Source organism: Portunus trituberculatus, chromosome 11 (assembly GCF_017591435.1).
Source record: "Portunus trituberculatus isolate SZX2019 chromosome 11, ASM1759143v1, whole genome shotgun sequence".
Lineage (NCBI taxonomy): Eukaryota > Metazoa > Arthropoda > Malacostraca > Decapoda > Portunidae > Portunus > Portunus trituberculatus.
This window is the reverse complement of record NC_059265.1, coordinates 1,432,390-1,457,106: the sequence shown is the minus strand read 5'-3', so window position 1 is coordinate 1,457,106 and position 24,717 is coordinate 1,432,390. Positions and strand designations below refer to the sequence as shown.

The following is a 24,717-nucleotide window of genomic DNA, read 5'->3' as shown; positions in this document are numbered from 1 at the left end:
TGGCGCCTGTCCTTGGCAGAAAAAGCATCGCGCGGTACGAAGGCGCTTAGAAGTGTACCGTAGGATGTATGTGGTGCGCGTGGCCAGGCACGTGTTGCCGTACGCGAGTGTGCACGTGTAGGGACCTGACAAGTGTGTAGAGAAACAATGAAGACGACAGTGGCAAAGGGAATCGGATAAGCGCCTGACACCACGTATATGTCACCCACGATTCCACCCACGCCCACGCCCGTGCTACGTGGGTCCGAAAGCGTGTAGGTTGGGAGGGATGTGTCTTCAGGGACTCCCGGTTGACACGAAACAGTAGGGGAAGGTTGACGATGCAATTAATGCGGGAACTGGCAGTGGTTGTGGTGGTGTTGGTGGTGGTGGTAGTGGTATTTATATGCTTGTGTGAAGATAGATGGATAAGCGGGTAATTTGATGGGTTGATAGATATGTAAATGGACAGTTGGGCAAACAAATAGATAGATGGATAGGCAGGCAGATAGATAAGTCAATAAATTCGTAAATGATTAACAATATAGATGTGCATGTAGATAGAAAAAAAGTCTATATTCCTCTACTTAGTGTCCTGTCACCCTGGTTTATTGTCAGAAATACTCGTATATCAGGCGGTAGAAATGGTGAATGAAAAATAGTACAGTCTGCCTTTTAAGCACCTTGTTTATTGCCTCGCGGGAGTTGCTACACTCGCTGTACAAGATACAATTTAATATTTCCTGCTTTGACAAATAACAAAAGCTGGACACGATAACGAAGAGGAAGATGTCACAATAACCAATAAATCGACATGTTGTATTTGTATAAGCATAGCGTCTCATTAATAAGAGATTTAGTGACAGATAGTTATCATAAACATATATACATGCGTCCTGACTTCACAGATAACCTTTTGCTACGGCAGTAGTCTCTTAGCGGTGGTGGTGGTGAACACAGTTGTGGCGGTGGGCTATACTGACCCATGCACATCCACACCCAGAGACACACACACACACACCCACACCCACAGACACACACACACACACACACACACACACAAATAAAGTGAAGTGTTGCTATATTACCGACAGTTTTCAAGGAGCACCAAGAGGCAATCAGTATGAGAAACCGTGCAAGCCTTCACCACACTGCCTAATCTTCGTCTATTAAAGGTATTTATAAGGCTATTCACTTAATGTTAGGTTTTCTTTACATATGAGAGTGAAAACAGTACGCAAATATTTTCAAGTAATGGTATAAGGAGCATAAAAAAGAGCAAGGCGTCTGTATTACCCTCTCATATTTGTTTCCTTCACTTACCCTCGGCCAAACATGTGTCACAAGGTAGCCACCAGTCTAACATTTCATTTAGTCTAGTCAAAATTTCTCTGTGTGGCTTAATTTTGGTTTGGTGAGATGATAAAGGCTATATATGGATGTCCCGCCGCCGGTGTTGCCTCCAGGCCGCTTCCCCCCCGAAGGTCCCCTAGCCAACACCCTTCACCCGCCCTCGCCCACCCGTCACCAGCCAGTTGGGTCAAATACTTTTTTTCCAATATTTCCTGACGCTAATATTACGCTTCCATGGTATGTTTTTATGGTTTCTATAAATGTTTCGTAATGTTTGAAGTGTGTTCCGCGCCTGTGCTGGGTAAATATGTGGCGTTTAGTGGTATTTTATGGCGTATGTTAAAGGCTTTTTAACGCTCAAAATTTCCCACTTGGAGTTTTGAGCTTTTTCATTTCAAGGTATAAGTGGGCCTTTATGGTAGCAAAAGAGTGCCTGTCCTCTTTTAAGTGTGAAATCAATCTATTGAGTGAAATATGTGGACTTTGAAATGGTGTTTGGTGCTGTTGTAAAAGCTCTTAATTTTCTTTATTTTATTTGCTCACGTTTCTGCTTCTCGGTCTAACACGCTGTAGAATGCCCGAAAAGATAGCTCAGACTCCCTGAAATGTGATAAAATACACGCCAAGTGAAAATGGCTTGACTTTACAGGACGTTTTAAGAGATTTATGGGTTAAAATGTTTTTGTACTTTTAACGTACTTAATTTACATCTTTTTTTAAAAACCAGTTAAGCTGGAGATATTTTGATATTTTGAAAATTAGTTTAAGTATTTATCACGTCATAAAATAACAAGCATTTGGCCGTGGCTTCGTTTTTTGTAAAATTCATTTTTGAAATGAAATGATTTACGTAATTTAGCCGAGTCACCCCCGTTCCCGTTCTCTCTGGGATGACCACAGCCCACCCAGGTAGTGGCTGGCGCCAATTTTCCAAATCCACAGTTCGTCGATATTTTGCCTAATATCTAGTGATTTCTACGTGTTTTCGTGGGTTTCTAGGTTCAGATGTTTAGATAATTGTAGCAGAAAGAGGAAGAAAGTTGAAATAAAGGAGGATAAAGAGGAAGAGAGGAGAAAGGGAGGAGGAAGAGGAGCAGCAGCAAAGCTACAATACTTAAGTCACCCTCCATTTCCTGAATATTTTGTCTAATATCTAGTGTTTTGATGTGTTTCTAGGCTCAGACGTGTGGATGGAAGGAGGAGGAGGAAGAAGAAGGAGTAACAATGGAGAAGGATGAAGAAGAAATGAGAAATAAAGGTGGAATAGTAGAAGGAGCCAAGGTGTAATATTTAGGTAAGTTCTTTATAATGCATACTGTTGGTTTTGGGATAGATTTTGGGTATTGTAAGCTTGTTTATTAGTGCTACAGGCTGTTTGGAGTGTTAAAAGTATGTTTTGGGGTTCATTTCGTGTGTTTTCAGTGTGTGTTAGATCTTTTAGGTATATTTTACGTATATTGAGAGTGTGGATTGAGGTGTGTGTGAGTATTATTATTATTATTTTTTTATTTATTATTTTTTTTTTTACATTACAAGGGCACTGGCCAAGGGAAAACAAAGTGTTGGAAAAAAAAAATCCCGCTGGTTGCCAGGCCCTGTTAAGAGGAAAGTAGAAAGAGAAAAAACAAAAAAATCTAAAAGGAGGGTCCAGTTAACGTAAGAGGTGTCTTGACACTCCTCTTTTGAAAGAGTTTAAGTCATAGGCAGGTGGAAATACAGACACAGGTAGAGAGTTCCAGAGTTTACCAGTGTAGGGAATGAAGGAGTGAAGATACTGGTTAACTCTTGCATTAGGAAGATGGACAGAATAGGGATGAGAAGAAGTAGAGAGTCTTGTGCAGCGAGGCCGCAGGAGGGGAAGGCATGCAGTTAGCAAGTTCAGAAGAGCAGACAGCATGAAAACAGCGGTAGAAGACAGATAAAGATGCAACATTGCGGCGGTGACTTAAAGAATCAAGACAGTCAGTTAGAGGAGAAGAGTTGATAAGACGAAAAGCTTTAGATTCCACCTTGTTTAGTAAAGCTGTGTGTGGATCCCCCAGACACGAGAGCCATACTCCATACACGGGCGGATAAGGCCCTTGTACAGAGCAAGCAGCTGGGAGGGAGAAAAATGGACGAAGACGCCATAGGACATCTAACTTCTTGGAAGCTGATTTAGCAAGAGTAGAGATGTGAAATTTCCAGTTTAGATTTTTAGTGAAGGATAGACCGAGTGTGTTTAATGTAGAGGAGAGGGAAGTTGAGTGTTATTGAAGAAGAGAGGATAGTTGTCTGGAAGGTTATGTCGAGTAGATAGTTGTAGAAATTGAGTTTTGAGGCATTGAACAAAACCAGGTTTTCTCTGCCCCAATCAGAAACAAGTGAAAGATCAGAAGTTAGGCGTCCTATAGCATCTCGCCTTGAGTCATTTAATTGTTGTTGGGTTGGGCGTCTGTTGAACGCTGTTGAATAATGCAGGGTGGTATCATCAGCATAGGAGTGGATAGGGCATTGAGTCAGATTTAGGAGATCATTGATGAATAATAGAAAGAGAGTGGGTGATAGGACAGAACCCTGTGGAACACCACTGTTGATAGTTTTAGGGAAGAACAGTGACCGTCTACTACAGCAGCAATAGAACGATCGGAAAGGAAACTGGAGATGAAGGTACAGAGAGAAGGATAGAATCCGTAGGAGGGTAGTTTAGAAATTAAAGATTTGTGCCAGACTCTATCGAAGGCTTTCGATATGTCAAGGCCGACAGCAAAGGTTTCACCGAAGTCCCTAAAGAGGATGACCAAGATTCAGTTAGGAAAGTAAGAAGATCACCAGTAGATCTGCCTTTACGGAAACCATACTGGCAATCAGAGAGAAGGTTGTGAGCTGATAGATGCCTCATTATCTTCCTATTAAGGATAGACTCAAAGGCTTTAGAAAGGCAGGAAATCAAAGCTATAGGGCGGTAGTTAGAAGGATTGGAGTGGTCACCTTTTTAGGGACAGGTTGAATGTGAGCAAACTTCCAGCAAGAAGGATAAATAGAAGTAGAGACACAGATGAAAGAGTTTGACCAGGCAGTGAGCGAGTTCGGAAGCACAGTTTTTGAGAACAACAGGAGGGACTCCATCCGGACCGTAAGCCTTCCGAGAATCAAGGCCAGAGAGGGCCAGGAAAACGTCTTTATAAAGAATTTTAATTTTAGGGATGAAGTAGTCAGAGGGTGGAGGAGTAGGAGGAATATGCCCAGAATCATCCAAAGTTGAGTTGGTAGCAAAGGTTTGAGCGAAGAGTTCAGCTTTAGAAAAGAAGAGACAGCTGTAGAGCCATCTGGATGAAGTAAAGGAGGAAAGACGAAGAAGTAAAGTTGTTAGAGATATTATTGGCTAGATGCCAGAAATCTCGAGAGGAGTTAGAATTGGAAAGACTTTGACATTTTCTATTGATGAAAGAGTTTTAGTAAGTTGGAGAATAGATTTGGCATGATTACGGGCAGAAATATATAGGGCATGAGTTTCAGCAGTTGGATGGCTACGGAACCGTTTGTGAGCCGCCTCTCTATCATTGACAGCACGAGAACAAGCAGAGTTAAACCAAGGCTTTTTAGCTTTAGGGTTAGAGAAAGTATGAGGAATGTATAGCTCCATGCCAGAGATAATCACCTCTGTTATGCGCTCGGCACAAAGAGAAGGATCTCTGACATGAAAACAATAATCATCCCAAGGAAATCAGAATAGTACTGCCTTAGTTCCTTCCACTTAGCAGAGTTAAAATGCCAGAAGCACCTCCGCTTAGGCGGGTCCTGAGGCTGCACTGGAGTGATAGAACTGGTAACGGAAATTAGATTGTGGTCGGAGGAGCCCAACGGAGAGGAAAGTTTAACAGAGTAAGCAGAAGGGTTGGAGGTTAGGAAAAGATCAAGAATGTTGGGCGTGTCTCCAAGGCGGTCAGGAATACGGGTAGGGAACTTCACTAGCTGCTCTAGGTCATGAAGGATAGCAAAGTTGAAGGTTTGTTCACCAGGTTGGTCAGTGAAAGAAGATGAAAGCCAAAGCTGGTGGTGAACATTGAAATCCCTAAAATGGAGATCTCAGCAAAGGAAAGTGAGATAAGATGTGCTCCACCTTGGAAGTCAAATAGTCAAAGAATTTTACATAGTCAGAGGAATTAGGTGAGAGGTATACAGCACAGATGAATTTAGTTAGAGAGTGACATTGAAGTCTTAGCCAGATGGTAGAAAATTCTGAAGATTCAAGATTGTGGGCACGAGAGCAAGTGGTGTCGTTACGCACGTATGCGCAACATCCAGCTTTGGATTGAAAATGAGGATAGAGCAAGTAGGAGGAACAGAAAAGGGCTGCTGTCAGTAGTCACAGACAACTGTGTTTCAGTTAGGAAGAGAAGATGAGGTTTAGTAGAGGAGAGGTGGTGTTCCACAGATTGAAAATTAGAACAAAGGCCACGAATGTTGCAGAAATTGATAGTGAAAGTATTAGATGAAGTGTCAAGACACCCAAGGTCGACAGCAGAGGGCAGTCCGACCTGGGGACATTTATGGTCCCTCCCAGAGGGGACTCCGAGGCAGGGCGTGGTGAAGCCATTATTAAATTTTGATTTGAAGAGAGTGTAAAAGTGTAAGGTGTTGTAGTGTAGTGTAGGAAGTAGTAGAAGTTGTCTTTAGAGGGCAGGCTGCAGCTGCTCAATTGAATAAATGAGACCACAAAGGGAACCGGGAAGAGAGGACACGGGGAATCACTCAGTCTGCAGCACTGCCTACATCCCCGTAAGTACCTCTCCTGGAGTATTCCACCGGGCGGCAGGTGACTACTGCCTACTCCTGTTTTGAGTGTGGTTTGGGAGAACTTTGAGGGGTTTGGTTTATTTTGAGTGTTATAAGTGATGGGATATGTGTGTTACTGGTCTTTTGGGTGTGTGGGGTTGTTTTTTCAGTATATATTGGGTGTTTCTAGTGAGTTTTGTGTGTTTGGAGGTATTTTAAGCTAACATAACATAACATAACATAAATAATAGGATAACAAAGGGCCACCAGGGCCCATCTAGGTTATCCTGTATCAGTCGCACAGCGACCTCGTCATCAGTACTTAAAGATACACTTACAAGTACACAATACATTATATACTAATATTAAATATTAACAGGGCTAAGTCCTGCAGCGAATTCCTCTACAATCTGTGATCCCCATACATGGGGATCATGTCTTGTTTAACAATAGTAAATTTCTTATAAAAACTATCATGCAGTGCTATACATAATCTAATAAATTTAAGTGCTTATCTAATCTGTTTTTAAACATTGTCAAAGTAGTGCTTTTTACAACCCTCTCTGGCAATGCATTCCAGAAGTGTACCACCCTATGACTAAAGAAATATTTTCTTCTATCTAACCTGCAGCCTTGCTTTCTAATCTTCCTGCCATGATTTGTAGTCCTATTTCCTTCCTCTAAGGTAAAGAAAGATCTCACATCTATGTAGTTTGTATCTGAGAACATTTGAAATAACTCTATCATATCCCCTCTTATACATCTCCTCTCAAATGAAAACATGTTTAATTCCTTTAATCTATCTCTATACTCCAGGCGCTTTAATGCTGGTATCATCCTAGTTGCTCTTCTCTGAACTGCTTCTAACATGTTGATATCCTGCCTATAGTGGGGTGACCAGGCCTGTATGCAATACTCTAAATGGGGCCTAACATAGGAATTATATAAGCTACGCACCACTTCCTTACTTTTATAACTAACGACCACAAATTGTAGAGGATTTTGCTGCAGGACTTAGCCCTGTTGATGGGCCAAATATTTAGAATTATTATATAAAGTATTGTGTACTTGTAAGTGTATCTTTAAGTACTGATGACGAGGTCGCTGTGCGACTGATACAGGAGAACCTAGATGGGCCCTGGTGGCCCTTTCTTATCCTATTTATTTATGTTATGTTATGTTATATTATGTTAACATTTCTATTTATAAAACCCAGGATCCTATTTGCCCTATTTCTTGCTTCTAAACATTGCTTTGAATATTTCATAGTCCTGTCTATCACTACTCCTAAATCCTTTCCCTCCTCTACTGCCTCTAGCCAACATCCCTCCATCTCATAGCTAAAGTTTGTGTTGTCTTTACCTAAATGCATAACCTGACACTTTTCAGAATTAACCCCTTCAATACGGTGATGCCTATGTGGGCGTCATGAAGCCTCAGTACCAAATGTGTGTGTGTGTGTGTATTTACCTAGTTGTAGTTTTACAGGGCCTGGGCTTTATGCTCGTGTAAAACTACAACTAGGTGTGTTTGTGTGTCAGAATATTAAATTATCTTAACCAAACCTATTCTAATCTTGTGTGTGTGTGTGTGTGTGTAATTCACTGTTTGATTCACTGTTTGATCTGCTGCAGTCTCTGATGAGACAGCCAGACGTTACCCTACGGAACGAGCTCAGAGCTCATTATTTCCGATCTTGGGATAGGTCTGAGACCAAGCACACACCACACACCGGGACAACAAGGTCACAACTCCTCGATTTACATCCCGTACCTACTCACTGCTAGGTGAACAGCACCTACACGTGAAAGGACACACACCCAAATATCTCCACCCAGCCGGGGAATCAAACCCCGGTCCTCTGGCTTGTGAAGCCAGCACTCTAACCACTGAGCTACCGGGTGTGTGTGTGTATTTACCTAGTTGTAGTTTTACAGGGCCTGGGCTTTATGCTCGTGTGGCCCCGTCTCCATATCTACACTTATCCAATCTTACTTTAAAAGTGTGCACACTCGTTGCAGACACTACTTCTTCATCTAAACTGTTCCACGTCTCGATACATCTCTGTGGGAGATGTATTGAGACGTGGAACCATAAAACCATAAAACACACTTAAAAATGCTTTATTCTCCACCATGACTATTTTCCAAGGCCACAGAGATGACTGGTGGTGTTTCAAGAGTGTTTTTTCCTGTTAATAATATAGAAATCTTGTAATTCTGCCTCTAGAACCATAAGAAACACACTTAAGCCCTTGAGTGCCTTGATGCATTTCCATATTCCTTGTGGTGACTGTTTGGTGATTTTATACACCTCCACAAACTTGTGTGGGGATTAAAACAGTGAGGACTATGGCCATTAATCTTCTGACCTCTATACATCCTTCCTAATGTCAATAAAATGGTCAAATGGTACACAAATCTCAAGGTAGAAATGTGTCCCAGTACTGAAGGGGTTAAAATGGTGAAGACTATGCCACTATGGCCATTAATGTTGTGACCTCCATAGACCCTTGCTAATGTCAATAAAATGGTCTAATGATACACAAAACTCAAGGTAAAAAAGTGTCCTAGTACTGAAGGGGTTAAAATAGTGAAGACTGTGGCCATTAATCTTGTCATCTCCATAGACCCTTGCTAATGTCAATAAAATGGTCTAATGGTACACAAATCTCAAGGTGAAAATATGTCCCAGTACTGAAGGGGTTAAAATGGTGAAGACTGTGGCTATTAATCTTGTGACCTCCATAGACCTTTCCTAATGTCCTAATGGTCTAATGGTACACAGATCTCAAGGTGAAAATGTGTCCCAGTACTGAAGGAGTTAAAATAGTGAAGATTGTGGCCATTAATCTTCTGCCTTTTATAGACCTTTTCAAGTGTCCATAAAATGGTCTAATGGTACACAAATCTCAAGGTAAAAATGTGTCCCAGTACTGAAGGAGTTAAAATAGTAAGATTGTGGCCATTAATCTTGTGACCTCCATAGATCCTTGGTAATGTCAATAAAATGGTTTAATGGTACACAAATCTCAAGGTAGAAATGTGTCCCAGTAATGAAGGTCAGGGGTGTATGAAGAGTGTATCTTACTATGTAGATTGCTTCTATGAATGCTCCTTAACCCCTTCAGTACTGGGACACATTTTTACCTTGAAATTTGTGTACCATTAAACCATTTTATTGATATCAGCAAGGGTGTATGGAGGTCAAAAGATTAATGGCCACAGTCTTCATGATATTAACCCCTTTAGTACTGGGACACATTTTTACCTGAGATTTGTGTACCATTAGACCATTTCAATGACATTAACAAGGGCCTATGGAGGTCACAAGAATAATGGCCACAGTCTTCACTATATTAACCCCTTTAGTACTGGGACACATTTTTACCTTGAGATTTGTGTACCATTTGACCATTTCAATGACATTAACAAGGGTCTATGGAGGTCACAAGAATAATGGCCACAGTGTTCAATATTTCAATCCCCCACGTGAGTTTGTGAAGTTTTAGAAAATCACCAAATACAGTAGTAACCAAAAGGAATATGGAGACATGGTTTTTAGGGAATTTTTAAGACGATTTGATGTGTTTTGAGGGCATTATAAGACAGTTTGGCATGGTTTGAGGGTAGTTTAAGATAGTTTTGCATGTTTTGAGGTTAGTTTAAGACAGTTTGGCATGTTTTGAGGGCAGTTTAAGACAGTTTGATATGTTTTTAGGGCATTATAAGACAGTTTGGCATGTTTTGAGGACAGTTTAAGACAGTTTGGCATGTTTTAAGGGCAGTTTAAGACAGTTTGGCATGTTTTGAGGGCAGTTTAAGACAGTTTGATATTTTTTTAGGGCATTATAAAACAGTTTGGCATGTTTTGAGGGCAGTTTAAGACAGTTTGGCATGTTTTAAGGGCAGTTTGATATATTTTTAGGGCATTATAAGACAGTTTGGCATGTTTTGAGGGCAGTTTAAGACAGTTTGGCATGTTTTAAGGACAGTTTGATATGTTTTTAGGGCAGTTTAAGACAGTTTGGCATGTTTTGAGGCCATTTTTAGACAGTTTGCCATATTTTGAGGGTAGTTTAAGACAGTTTGGCATGTTTTTAGGGCAGAGTAAGACAGCTTGGCATGTTTTTAGGGCAGTTTAGGAGTTTTGTGTGCTTTGAGACCGTTTTAAGACAGTTTAGCATGTTTTAAAGGTAGTTTAAGATAGTTTGGTGTGTGTTTGATACCATTTTAAGAGAGTTTGGTGTGTTTTGAGTGTATTTTAAGACAGTTTTGCTACAATAAGACCATTATATTGACATTAGGAAGGGTGTATGGAGGTCACAAGATTAATGGCCACAGTCTTCACTCTTTTAATCCCCCACATGAGTTTGTGAAGCAGTGAAAATCACCAAATAGTCATCACAAGGGATATATGGCAATGTGTCACCCTACTGAAGGGGTTAATGGTGTTGTAAGGAAGCTTTGCAGAAATAGCTTATTTTTGTCATGAAAGCTGAGAGTGTGTGTGTGTGTGTGAGTGCGAGATAATCACTTTTTTCTTATTTCTTAAAGGTAATGTAGAGTTTTTAGGAGTTTGTGAGTGAGGTGAGAGTGTGTCAGTGTGTCATTGTGTCAGGGGTGTATCAAGAGTGTATCTTACTATGTAGATTTCTTCAGTACCTTCAGTACCATGACACATTTCCCTATTCCTTGTGGTGACTATTTGGTGATTTTGTACAGCTTCACAAAGTCATGTTGGGGTGAAAATTGTGAAGACTGTGGCCATTAATCATGTGACCTTCATAGACCTTCGATAATGTCAATAAAATGGTCTAATGGTGCACAAATCTCAAGGTAAAAATGTGTCCCAGTACTGAAGGGGTTATCGTGTTTTCACTGTGTGTTTGATCTGCTGTAGTCTCTGACGAGACAGCCAGACGTTACCCTACGGAACGAGCTCAGAGCTCATTATTTCCGATCCTGGGATAGGCCTGAGACCAGGCACACAACACACACCGGGACAACGAGGTCACAACTCCTCGATTTATATCCCGTACTTACTCACTGCTAGGTGAACAGGGGCTACACGTGAAAGGAGACACACCCAAATATCTCCACCCGGCCGGGGAATCGAACCCCGGTCCTCTGGCTTGTGAAGCCAGTGCTTTAACCACTGAGCTACCAGGCCATGTGTGTGTTTAAAATGTATTGTTTTCATGTAAATTATTATTATTTCTCTCTCTCTCTCTCTCTCTCTCTCTCTCTCTCTCTCTCTCGTAAATTGTAGTAAATGTTGTAAATTGTTGTAAATGTCTATTTTGTATTAAGTTGATAATTGTTGACTTTTTTTAATGTTTGAAAATTTGTGTAGAGTTTTTTCTGTAATCTTTCATATTTTTACTGTTTATTCATTGTTTATTCATTTTTTTTTACTGTTAAGTATTTGTAGAGTTTTGCAGGCAATGTACTATAATGTGAAGAATTGTTGAATAAAAGTGTAGGGAGACTCTTGCATTTAATTTTAGCTCCAGTATGCATCTGCCTTGTCTCCGGAGACTCTCTCGAGTATTTTCGACTTAGTACAGTTTTTAGGAGTCATTTTTGGGTTTTTTGGCCAGTTTTTTTTTTTTTTTTTTTTTTTGGCCAGTTTTTTAACTTTTCTGTTTTTAGGGGCCATTTGTTTTTTTGGCCAGTTTTTTTTACTAATTTTTCCTAATTTTTGGTCAGTAGTGCAGTATTTTGGACTATTTTTTTTTTTTTTATCTCTGAGGATTTTCCAGTTTTTTTTTTCTTAATTTACGTTGCTATTCAATTTTATCCCTCATGATTAGGAGTCATTTTGTTCATATTAGTTCATCCTTTCTCCAATTGTTTTTGTATTGCTCATGATAATAAATAAAAAGCTTTAAATTAATTAGTGTGTTTTTATTTCTGCCATGTTCAGTGCTGCCACTCCTTGGATTTTTCTACTAGATCTTGGTTTTTCTGCTCCAAGCTTGGAGTCTTGGATTTTTTTCAGTTAAATTCAGGAAATCTTGGTTTTTTGGTCATGGCAATGAAATTCATGTATTTTTCCCCATTTCCTCCAGTATCAGATATTTAATGAAATAAAATACGTATACATAGTGATAATAATAGGAAAAAAACAATATTTATGTAAATAACATTACATATTTTCGTCAGTGTAAATTATAAATGTACTATATTGTCGACTGAAGTCGTTGGGTTTGAGATTCGGACACCTCTGCTGAGCCAAACGGAGTCAGACCTGACTAAACTGTTTCCGTAGGATTGTTCGAATATTATGTTAGACAAATTTTCCCAACTGATTTGCCGTTCCTGTTCTTTTATGTATTTATCTCGTTCATCGTCACGTTACTCACGTAACTCATGTGTAACTCGTCAGAATAACAGTGCGCAGCGTTTTGGCCTTCTTGTTTTACACGAACCATACTTGTCAGAATACGGGCGCGAAACATTGCTTTGTCATATACTACACGTACCATTCTCGTCAGAATACAGGCGCCGCATTGTCTGCGTCGACCATTCAAAAGTACTGCTTAGCGACTTGAAAACTGGAAAATGCCATCAGCGCTACAAGGATATGTGCTCAAAAGTGGAAATGGCAACTCTGCATTCACCTGACCCTGATGATGACGACAGTGATGAGGAACCCCCACTTCAGGTGTATGCATATTAAGGTAAGAAAGAGTTTGTATTTTGAGTTTTAATATATAAACGGCCATCTTGGGTTTTTTTTTTAGTTCATCTTGGAGTATTTTACCGATGATTCTTGGTTTTTTATAAAATCAAGAGTGGCAGCACTGGCCATGTTATTGTTAAGAGAGTGGGAGGTTAATGGCGGCAATATTGGTGTGAGAGACTGACCTCAGCCAGCTTGAGGCGACTCACAAACCACCCATGCACAAATATTCCCAGGAAAGCAAATTTACCATAACAAAAAGATTTCTACACAATTTATTACTTAGTGACAACACCACAATGAGGCAGTGAAGACAGTTTATTACAATGGAGTAATGGCACCACACCACACCACCCACAGTGAGTGAGGGAAGAATGACTGCCAGGTTGCCCGGAACTCCTCCCCCCCCCCCTGGCCTTGGATCGCCCATTCCTGTAATGGACAAACAAATTAACAAATGAATAGATTATCTGCACATGTACCGCGCCACTCTGTCCTACAATACACACTTCACTGCCTCAATCAGCCTCTCACTCGCCCCCCTCTCTCGTTAACACTTACACTCGCTTACACCCTTCTCCCTGCGTCTCCAGTGTCTACGGTGCGTAGCTTATATAATTCCTATGTTAGGCCTCATTTAGAGTATTGCATACAGGCCTGGCCACCCCACTATAGGCAGGATATCAACATGTTAGAAGCAGTTCAGAGAAGAGCAACTAGGATGATACCAGCATTAAAGCGCCTGGAGTATAGAGATAGATTAAAGGAATTAAACATGTTTTCATTTGAGAGGAGATGTATAAGAGGGGATATGATAGAGTTATTTCAAATGTTCTCAGATACAAACTACATAGATGTGAGATCTTTCTTTACCTTAGAGGAGGGAAGTAGGACTAGAAATCATGGCAGGAAGATTAGAAAGCAAGGCTGCAGGTTAGATAGAAGAAAATATTTCTTTAGTCATAGAGTGGTACACTTCTGGAATGCATTGCCAGAGACGGTTGTAAATAGCACTAGTTTGACAATGTTTAAAGACAGATTAGATAAGCACTTAAATTTATTAGATTTATAATTATGTATAGCACTGCATGATAGTTTTTATAAGAAATTTACTATAGTTAAATAAGACATGGTCCCCATGTATGGGGACCACAAATTGTAGAGGATTTCGCTGCAGGACTTAGCCCTGTTAATGGGCCAAATATTTAGAATTAGTGTACTTGTAAGTGTATCTTTAAGTACTGATGACGAGGTCGCTGTGTGACTGATACAGGATAACCTAGATGGGCCCTGGTGGCCCTTTGTTATCCTATGAGTGACCCAAACACCTCCATTTCGGTATTGGGAATATAATACACATGTTATTTTCCTTTTCCTTTACCATTTCGTATTATATTTCTTTTATTTGAATGTGATTTTGCATTTATAAGAAGTTTGAGTGATAGAGGAAGTGTATAGGATGATGTGGACATTTTGCGTAGAAGACGTGTGAGAAACCTCGGCCATTGTTAGCTCTGTGTTGAGATTGACAGTTTTGAAGCTTTGTGGAGCAGGTGAGTTATTCCCAGGTGTGTGCGTGTACATGGTTATTAGGTGAAGTTTGTAGAGTGAGTGAGACGCGCCAATTAAGGTGAAAAAAGTTTTGCCAAGTGAAAATAATTGAGTGTTTGTGGTTTTGTTGCCTCATAACATACATAAATAATAGGATAACAAAGGGCCACCAGGGCCCATCTAGGTCATCCTGTATCAGTCGCACAGCGACCTCGTCATCAGTACTTCAAGATACACTTACAAGTACACAATACATTATATACTAATTTTAAATATTTGGCCCATTAACAGGGCTAAGTCCTGCAGCGAAATCCTCTACAATTTGTGGTCCCCATACATGGGGATCATGTCTTGTTTAACTATAGTAAATTTCTTATAAAAACTATCATGCAGTGCTATACATAATTATAAATCTAATAAATTTAAGTGCTTATCTAATCTGTTTTTAAACATTGTCTAAACATTTACAAAGCAATGTTTAGAAGCAAGAAATAGGGCAAATAGGATCCTGGGTTTTATAAATAGAAATGTTAGTTATAAAAGTAAGGAAGTGGTGCGTAGCTTATATAATTCTTATGTTAGGCCCCATTTAGAGTATTGCATACAGGCCTGGTCAACCCACTATAGGCAGGATATCAACATGTTAGAAGCAGTTCAGAGAAGAGCAACTAGGATGATACCAGGTTTGAAGCGCCTGGAGTATAGAGATAGATTAAAGGCATTAAACATGTTTTCATTTGAGAGGAGATGTATTAGAGGGGATATGATAGAGTTATTTCAAATGTTCTCAGATACAAACTACATAGATGTGAGATCTTTCTTTACCTTAGAGGAGGGAAGTAGGACTATATAGAAATCATGACAGGAAGATTAGAAAGCAAGGCTGCAGGTTAGATATAAGAAAATATTTCTTTAGTCATAGGATGGTAGACTTCTGGAATGCATTGCCAGAGACGGTTGTAAATAGCACTAGTTTGACAATGTTTAAAAACAGATTAGATAAGCACTTAAATTTATTAGATTTATAATTATGTATAGCGCTGCATGATAGTTTTTATAAGAAATTTACTATAGTTAAACAAGACATGATCCCCATGTATGGGGATTACAGATTGTAGAGGAATTCGCTGCAGGACTTAGCCCTGTTAATGGGCCAAATATTTAGAATTAGTATATAATGTATTGTGTACTTGTAAGTGTATCTTGAAGTATTGATGACGAGGTTGCTGTGCGACTGATACAGGATAACCTAGATGGGCCCTGGTGGCCCTTTGTTATCCTATTATTTATGTTATATGTTATGTTACAACCGTCTCTGGCAATGCATTCCAGAAGTGTACCACCCTATGACTAAAGAAATATTTTCTTCTATCTAACCTGCAGCCTTGCTTTCTAATCTTCCTGCCATGATTTGTAGTCCTACTTCCCTCCTCTAAGGTAAAGAAAGATCTCACATCTATGTAGTTTGTATCTGAGAACATTTGAAATAACTCTATCATATCCCCTCTTATACATCTCCTCTCAAATGAAAACATGTTTAATTCCTTTAATCTATCTCTATACTCCAGGCGCTTTAATGCTGGTATCATCCTAGTTGCTCTTCTCTGAACTGCTTCTAACATGTTGATATCCTGCCTATAGTGGGGTGACCAGGCCTGTATGCAATACTCTAAATGGGGCCTAACATAGAATTCTATAAGCTACGCACCACTTCCTTACTTTTATAACTAACATTTGTATTTATAAAAGCCAGGATCCTATTTGCCCTATTTCTTGCTTCTAAACATTGGTTTGAAAATTTCATAGTCCTGTCTATCACTACTCCTAAATCCTTTCCTTCCTCTACTGCCTCTAGCCAACATCCCTCCATCTCATAGTTAAAGTTTGTGTTGTCTTTACCTAAATGCATAAGCTGACACTTTTTAGAATGAAACTCCATCTGCCACCTGTCTGCCCATGCTATGAGCCTGTCCAGGTCTCGTTGTATTCTGTAATTGTCCTTTTCACCTTGTTCTGCACATGCACATATATGCGGTGGTGATTCCTGCCCTTGTTGCGCCCCCATATTGCCTCCATAGATACCTTATGCACCCATACACCTTCCATTGTTAACCCCATCTAGAAAGAAGCGATACCTCCAACCATAAATGCAAAAAGGTGTTCTTGAATTAAAGCTTGAGGTTGGCTTTAAAGCTTGAGGTTGGCTAATGTTGGCATGAGCAAAATGGCGAAACCTACAGAGCTTCACCACCTTGCCCTTTCTGCACGAAACCATTTTTTTGTGGTAGATTTTGGCTTGCTTTTCATTAAAATACCACTTGTTTTTGGTGCAAATGAAGCCATTTTTTTTTTACACCCCCGAAACATCATATGATTTGCATCAACAAACAAGTGGTAAATGAATTAAAAACAAGGCGAAATTGAACCCAAAAAATGAGTTTGGTCCAGAAAAGAAGGTAACCTAACTAAACCTAAGGTAAGGTAACCCAACCCAACTTAACCTAACCCAACCTAATCTAACCCAACCCAACGCAACCTAATTTAACCTAACCTAACCTAACTAAAGATAAATTAACCTAACCCAACCTAACCTAGCCTAACCCAACCCAACCCAACCCAACCCAACCTAACCTAACCTGACTAAACCTAAGCTAACCTAATTAAACCTAACCTCAGGGGCCGTCGTGATTGGTGGAAATAATTATGGTTTTTTTTTCCTTGGCCGCCGCTTCAGTTTCAAAGAACGGAATCAATCAGCGTAAACAATTAAGCGCATGCTCAGACAATGGTGTGTCAGGAGCCTGCCGAGCCGCCGCGAGCGCCTGACACCATCAGTGTGCGGCAGAGTTTGATGCGGGAGGCTATTGTCACGGCTCATCACCAAAACACGCTTAAATTTTAAAAAATCTGTGTCGCCATTCAAAAAGGTTGCACCTAGTATATATGGGGTTCAAAGTACTCGTAATCAGGAGCTCGATCTCTTGAGGTGGGTAAAAAACACGTAGCTGATTGTGGTGAAACTCTGCAGTAATACCCTAGATTCTTATACTATTACTACCACTACTACAACAACTACCACTATTCCAGAGGTGCACCATGGCTTGCCACAAGGTCACAACTGGTCCCTGGAGAGCCGCTGGTGGTGACGGGTTGCCTGTGCCCTCTCTGCGGCAAAACTCCACACATACTCCACTCACCAAGTTCCAGAGGGAGAGGTGAGTGTGTGTGTGTGTGGGAGAGGTGTCAGCAGGTGTGCTGCGAGTGTGGTGGGTGTGTAAATGTGTTTTTTGTATGTTTTTGTAATGTCAACTATAGCTACCTATGTATAGTGTTTATTTTTTTTTGTGTGGGTTGGCTAGGGTAAACTTATTGTGGGCATTTTCCAGGTGTGATTTAAGGGTTGTTTGTGGAGTGCAGGTGTGTGTGTCTGTGTGTGTGTTTTGTTGTGTGATGCAATATTTTTAGGTAATTTTGGGTGCGTTTTGGTTAGGTAATGTTTGTCCTGTTTCCTCCATATCTCCCTCCACAGGTCCTCCAGGCTTTTCCTTCAGTAGACTATTTCCTCCATGTTTCCTCCACCTTCCCTCCAATTTTGAGTCTCCTATCTCACTTCTATCATAGTCAAAATAGTGCTTTTCTAAATCTCACTTCAAAACCTGACAATTTTTCTCATTTTTCCCTCCACCACTTCCTTTTCTTTCCTCCATATCTCCCTCCACACACCAAGCTGTGTACTGTGTTGGTGTGTGCAGGTGTGGGAAAGATTTCTGCAGGTGTGGTGTGTGTTTGGTGAGTGTGGGGTGTGTGAAAGCATTTTTTTTCTTACAATTTTGTCTCATAAACCTAATTTTTTCACTTGTTTTGGCCGGAAAATATTTGTCTACTTTTTAAATCCTCCTATTACTACCACCACCACCACCACTGTCCAACCACACCCACAACCACCACAAACAACCAACATTACCACATCAGATGCTCACAAAATCACACCATTTCACTACCACCACCTTCTCCGTACAGGATCACCGGCCGTACTAAAGGAAGTGGCTCTATGTAGGGATGGAACATGGCAACTGCACCAGCTGGGATACACCTAGCCAACTGTGAGTATTGAAGGCTGTTTTAAGGCTGTTTTGGGTTGTTTTAGGGTGTTTGAAGACTTTGAGGGTGTTTTAAGGCTGTTTCAGGATGTGTAATGCTGTTTTAGAGTGTTTTAAGGCTGTTTCAGGATATGTAATGCAGTTTTAGAGTGTTTTAAGGCTATTTTAGGGTGTTTAAGGCAGTTTTAGGCTGCTTTAAGGGTGTTTAACCCAGTAACACCCAGACCTATTTCCCGTGTTGAGATTGTAGTACTTTTTGGCAAGCTGTGTGTTTGTAACCTAACCAAGACATGCTGAAGGAAAAATCATGATAACTTAAGTCAAAGCCTAAGTGAGTTGCAGAGGGTGACATAAATGATCCAGCGGGCGGATCAGTTAGCGTCTCGGCCCCATTGCATATACTTACCTTAGTAAAGGAAAAAATCAAGGTTTCTTTACTTTTTTCGTAGTATACTTAGCATCTGCGTATTTTTCTAGTTACAAATTGGGCTAATTGTAATGTTTCAAATTTGTATCTTTTTATTCATAAATTGTACATGAGCAAAAATGAGTCCTAATACTTGGCATACACATATTTCTCTTTTATATCACTTTCTGCTGCACTGCTGCTATTCATCCACAAAATATACATTACTGTATTTGTTGCTATGAACATTCGACCTCATATTCATGTACGTGTGTGGAAGTTTGCAAAACACTCCATGCACAGTGCAACGTCACACTTCACGCATTTTGTTGTTGGCCTTTGTCTCATCCTACTAACTGGCATCTAAGCCTTTTGCTGTCCCCAGTGCGGGTAATGAAGTGCTGTACACCATCACGTCGGAGACTCCAAGGTGTCGGCAAACCCAGTGATGAGGTGAATCTTGGCTTTTCTCTATTCACAGCAGCAGCTTTGAGGTAGCTCACTGCAATCTGGCGATGAAATTCCAGGAGGGTTATAGGCTCATCTGACACAAGTCTATGGAGCAGCCAGCTATTGATGATTGTCATGTCTATCATCCTGGTCAAGAGACACCAATACCACTTCTTCCCACGTATAGCAATGCTGTACTTTCCTATGAGCCAATCGTGCAGATCAACTCCTCCCATGCCTTTGTTATATGTCTTGATGAGTTCAGGCTGCACCATGTCGATTCTTTTCTTTTCTCTTCTGTCACACCTCTGTGCCGTGGTGAGGGGATCAACACTGTCATAGTTTGTCATTACTTTGTTGTCATTCCACTTGACTACAAGGATCTTCTTCTTGTCGAACCTACAGTCATGACTTTGCTGGCCTTCACGGGACACTGCTGCAGCCTATTTTCTCGCACGGTTCCAGTGGCTCGTGTTTTTTCCAGTGAGAATGGTTAGGAGGCCACGCGATGTGAAAAGGTTATCAATCACACTGAACAAACCGTGTCCCTAGAGTAATTTCTTGGAGTGCTGAACGATTTTCACGGCCACAGTACAGGTCAAATTTGTAGCAATAACCCTCATCACCACAAAGCGACCTCAGCTTGTACCCAAACCTGATGGATGGGCTTCCCCCTGATAAATTGCTTGAGGCCATCATGACCATAGTATCTCACCATCATTTCATCAACAGATAAAGTCTTATGGAACACACCATACTGCTGGAATGAAGAATTTAGCATATCAATCAGGGGCCGGACTTTGAAAGCCTTGTCTGTGCAATCTTGTGGGCGACTGTTGTTGTCTTGTACATGTAGGTGCGCTTTTATCTTCAAGTACTTGTTCTTGGATAGAGCTTAATTGTTTGACAGTATTTTGAGCCACATCATCAGCATCAGACCAGTAAAGTGGTTCGCTAGGAAGAGTGACGTACCCAGAATAGATCAGGAAGCCAATGAAGGCTTTTGGTTCATGGTCTTCCAAGCTAAACAGGGGATCATTTTTCACTGTGTGTGCATAACGGATTGTTTCTCGCTTTATGAGCGCAAAGATGTCGTCGGTGAAATATCCTCAAAGATGTCAACTGGTGTGTGACCGTCAAGTTGTTGGTGCAGTTTGGCCTTCAGCTTTTCGGTTTGGTTTGACATCTCACCCCACTTGGAGTACCGTGGTATCATGTGCCTGGAAGTAGAAACAGCACTTTAGTAAATATTTAGCATTACATGCATTTCCAAGTTAAAACTCCAACAGTAATGATGAAAAATCAATGAATTAGTGTTTGAGTAATTCTGGCCACAGACAAATACCTGAGTAAACATGACATAAAGAATCTGGTGAATACACGTTAATCATCATCATATTACTTTATTAACACAAAACATGACATAATACTAAACAAATAACTAACGCTAACCTTCTTACTCCACACTGGTGTATCACCACAGTCCAGACGTCGTTTTTTCTTCATTCCTTGGCCAGGTTTGTGTGGTATGAATTTCAATGGCACCAGGGACATCTTTTACCATTGGTATAAGTGTATTATCATCATCAACTTCATCCTCATCACTTAGATCATCATCAGGAGGAATGTTCACCAAATCTATTATTATTTCTGCATCATGATTAACGTTGAACTCCTCACTACATAACAAGTGTGTAGCTTCTTGCACACTGAGGCATTTCACAGGAGCATTAGACATATTTCGCAGCTGTTGAGCAAAATAACTTTTCAAGCTAGTAAGTATATGCTCTGTTAAGTATTCATTCACAATATCAGAGAATCAGGAGGATGTATACAGTACGTCTACAGGCAACTGTGCTGCTGTGCTGCTGTGAATCTCACACTGGGTGACTGATAACGGTTCCACCCAGTGGACCATATTTGTCACCTCTAATTGTAGTGAACTTGCAATTCGGTAGATGGTGTGATAGGGCAGATAATTCAACTGACATGTCATGTAGAAAGTGTTGTTCTTGTATAGTGAAAAGGATCAAGAAATATGACATACACTTCATCACCATTTTTTTACTGAACATGAACAAAAAATTCACGAAAATTCAATCCTCCTAATGACGTGACCACTGGGGAGATTTGAATGTCGTTGCTATAAATAGGTCCTCCCACTTCTGCTTACTGTAAGAACACTTTTCTAAACTCAATTTGCTCAGCATGTTTAAGATACAGGCCATCAAAGACAGATCACCAAACATGATCCACTGGGCAGTAATTGGTTAAGGCTGTTTTAGTGCTTTTTAGGGCTGTTTAAAGGATATTTGAGGGTGTTTTAGGGTGTTTAAGACTGTTTTTGGCTGTTTTAAGGCTTTTTTAGGGTGTTTCAAGATATTTACAGTACATGCCCACGCCATCGCTCCATCAGTGCTTCATCTACTCGCTTTGTGTGTTTTTTATGATTCAGTGACAAAGTGACTAACTGTTTTCAGGGACACTGGGTACGGTGGCTTGGGGGGAGGGATCGTGTGGCCTGAGGGGAGGGGTGGTGGCCGGCGGGCAGTGTGTTACTGACCAGTGTGGTGTAATGGTGTTGTCATTGTCACCCTTGAGGAATTCTGAGGGTGAGCTGGCTCTATTAGATGAATTACAGGATTCTGAGGACAATGAGAGTCAATCAGAAGGACTCATTAGTGACTCACATGAGGAATATTTGCCAGAAAAGGACAGTGAGGCCAGGAGCTCCCAGGAAGAAAGTGATGGAAGCGGCGAGGATGACAATTAAGGGAGATGGAAAGCATATATGTTGATTTAGAAGAGTGGGCACTGTCCCCAAGAAACCATCCTGCATGCTTGCCTTGATTCCCAGCTCCCACTTCACAGCTCCTCCACCCAGCTGATTTGACGTCACATATATGAAGCCACGCTATTGGTCAGAGAGAGAGAGAGAGAGAGAGAGAGAGAGAGAGAGAGAGAGAGAGAGAGAGAATATGGAAACGCATAAGGAGAGGGAGAGAGAGAGAATATGAAAACGAATAAGAGAGAGAGAGAGAGAGAGAATATGAAAACGAATAAGGAAGAGAGAGAGAGAGAGAGAGAGAGAGAGAGAGAATATGGTAACGAATAAGGCAGCGTTTCTCAATCTTTTTGCCCTTGCGTAACCCTTCAAATACATGACATGTCTCAAGGAACCCCTACACAAAAACAAAATTATATACCATATATTTCTCTTTTATGTGATGTCAAATCCGTTGGGTGGAGGAACTGCGAAGGGGGAGTCGGGTATCGAGGCGAGCGCATGGGATGGTTTCTCGGGGACAGTGCCGAAGAGTGTATGGTTTTAAATGTGGACATGGAAGTGTGGAGGATGAGGAGCGGCCAGGCAGCCCTGCACTGCATGCTTCCCTCCATACTTTCTCTGTCTTATCTGATCCCTTTGCTGACCAGCGTCCCGGTACTGGTCCGGTCCTGACTGAGGATTTTTGTGGTACAGTCGCTGTGTGTGTGGACCAGTGTCCCAGCAGCCAAGCGTTTTGTGGACAACCCGAAAATAAATTACAAAAAGTTTATGGCAAAAAAGTGGCTTCATGTCACAAGGGATGAAATGAATGTCTTCCTACGTCAGCACCCCCAACAGAACACGGTGCGGGGGGTGGGGGTTGTGCAGTGCGGGGGTGGCGGAGTCGCTGACAAAGGGTTCATGATAGATGTGCCATTTTGTAAGGTTTTCACACATAAATATCTTTTTTATTTATTATTTTTTTATTATTACTCAGCATGTAGCTAATATGTGCATTTCCATTGTGTTTTAATGGGCTAAAGAAGGCATTATGGGTATCTCCTATCTCAAAGCCCACCAACTATTTGACTGCTAGTGTTCTTATTGATGTAGTGATAATTACTCCTGCAGTGTATCACTTGTGTCACTATGTATCTTGTATTATCACTTCACTTATTAACTTATTCTCTATGTGTCACTGTCAAGCACTTCACTTACTTACCCACTGCTTCAATAACACTCTGAATTTATGGCCTCCGCACACTGAAACACTAAGGTCTCTCTCTCTCTCTCTCTCTCTCTCTCTCTCTCTCTCTCTCTCTCTCTCTCTCTCTCTCTCTCTCTCTCTCTCTCTCTCTCTAATATTAATCCAGTTTTATTTATTTCAGATTGTGTTAAGAATATGGAGAAAGACGGACCAAGGCAAGAAGAGGAGGAGGAGGAAGAAGAGGATCAGGAACAGGAACAGGAAGAAGAAGAAGAAGAAGAAGAAGGAAGAGGTGGAGGAATATGAAAAGAGGAGAAGAAGAAAAGAGAGAAAAGAAAAGGTAAAATAATAAATATTGTCATTTCATAAAGTTTTGCTATTTCAATCTCTCTCTCTCTCTCTCTCTCTCTCTCTCTCTCTCTCTCTCTCTCTCTCTCTCTCTCTCTCTCTCTCTCTCTCTCTCTCTCTCTCTCTCTCTCTCTCTCCTCCTCCTCCTCCTCCTCCTCCTCCTCCTCCTCCTCCTCCTCCTCCTCCTCCTGTGCTAATACTATTACTATTATTACTATCCTATTGTGACCTGTGTGACCTCTGACCTTTTGCCACAGGATTCCCTGGACTGCGACTTCACTGTGACCCAAGAGGAGGTGGCCACTCAACGCTGATGTCACACGGCTCCCTTCCTTATGCAGGTCAGTGGTGTGGTTTGTGGTGTAGGGAGGTGTGGTTGGGTTAGGTGAGTTGGGTTGGGCTGGGTAAGATTTTGAAGCCAATTTTAGACAGTTTGGCATGTTTGGAGGGTATTTTTAAACAGTTTGGCATGTTTTAAGGACATTTTAGACAGTTTGGCATGTTTTGAGGGTATTTTGAGACAGTTTGGCATGTTTTGAGGATATTTTAAAACAGTTTGACATGTTTTATGGCCATATTGGCATGTTTTGAGGGCATTTTAATACAGATACAGTTTGACAGGTTTGGAGGGTATATTAAGACAGTTTGGTATGTTTTGAGGGCAATTTGAGACAGTGCCAGGTTTTGAGGCCATTTGAAGACAGCTTGGCAGGTTTTGAGGGCAGATTAAGACAGTTTGTTATGCTTTGAGGGCAATTTAAGACAGTTTGGCAGGGTTTGAGGACAGTGCAAGACAGTTTGGCATGTTTTGATGGCATTTTAAGACAATTTGGCATTTTTTAAGGATATTTTAAGACAGTTTGACATGTTTTGAGAGTATTTTGAGAATGGCATATTTCAGGGCAATTTAAGACAATTTGACATGCTTTGAGGGCAATTTAAGACAGTTTGTCATATTTTGAAGGTATTTTGAGACAGTTTGACATTTTATGACCATATTGAGACAGTTTGGCATGTTTTGAGAGCATATTGAGACAGTTTGACATGTTTTTAGGGCATTTTAAGACAGTTTGGAGGGCATATTGAGACAGTTTGGTATGTTTTGAGGGTA

General features: G+C 40.8%; 1 long non-coding RNA gene across 5 annotated transcripts; it reads left to right on the top strand.

Moving 5' to 3' along the window:
- Positions 1-2,599: 2,599 nt before the first annotated feature.
- On the top strand, positions 2,600-23,495 carry LOC123502308. Of its 5 annotated transcripts, XR_006673914.1 has the most exons (5): positions 8,091-8,104; positions 13,746-13,747; positions 17,416-17,543; positions 18,349-18,431; positions 23,440-23,495. It is a non-coding gene; the product is annotated as an uncharacterized LOC123502308 (long non-coding RNA). The 5 variants fall into 5 exon arrangements; XR_006673913.1 differs by lacking the exons at positions 8,091-8,104; positions 13,746-13,747 and adding an exon at positions 2,600-2,626; XR_006673912.1 differs by lacking the exons at positions 8,091-8,104; positions 13,746-13,747 and adding an exon at positions 14,274-14,330.
- Positions 23,496-24,717: the final 1,222 nt, after the last annotated feature.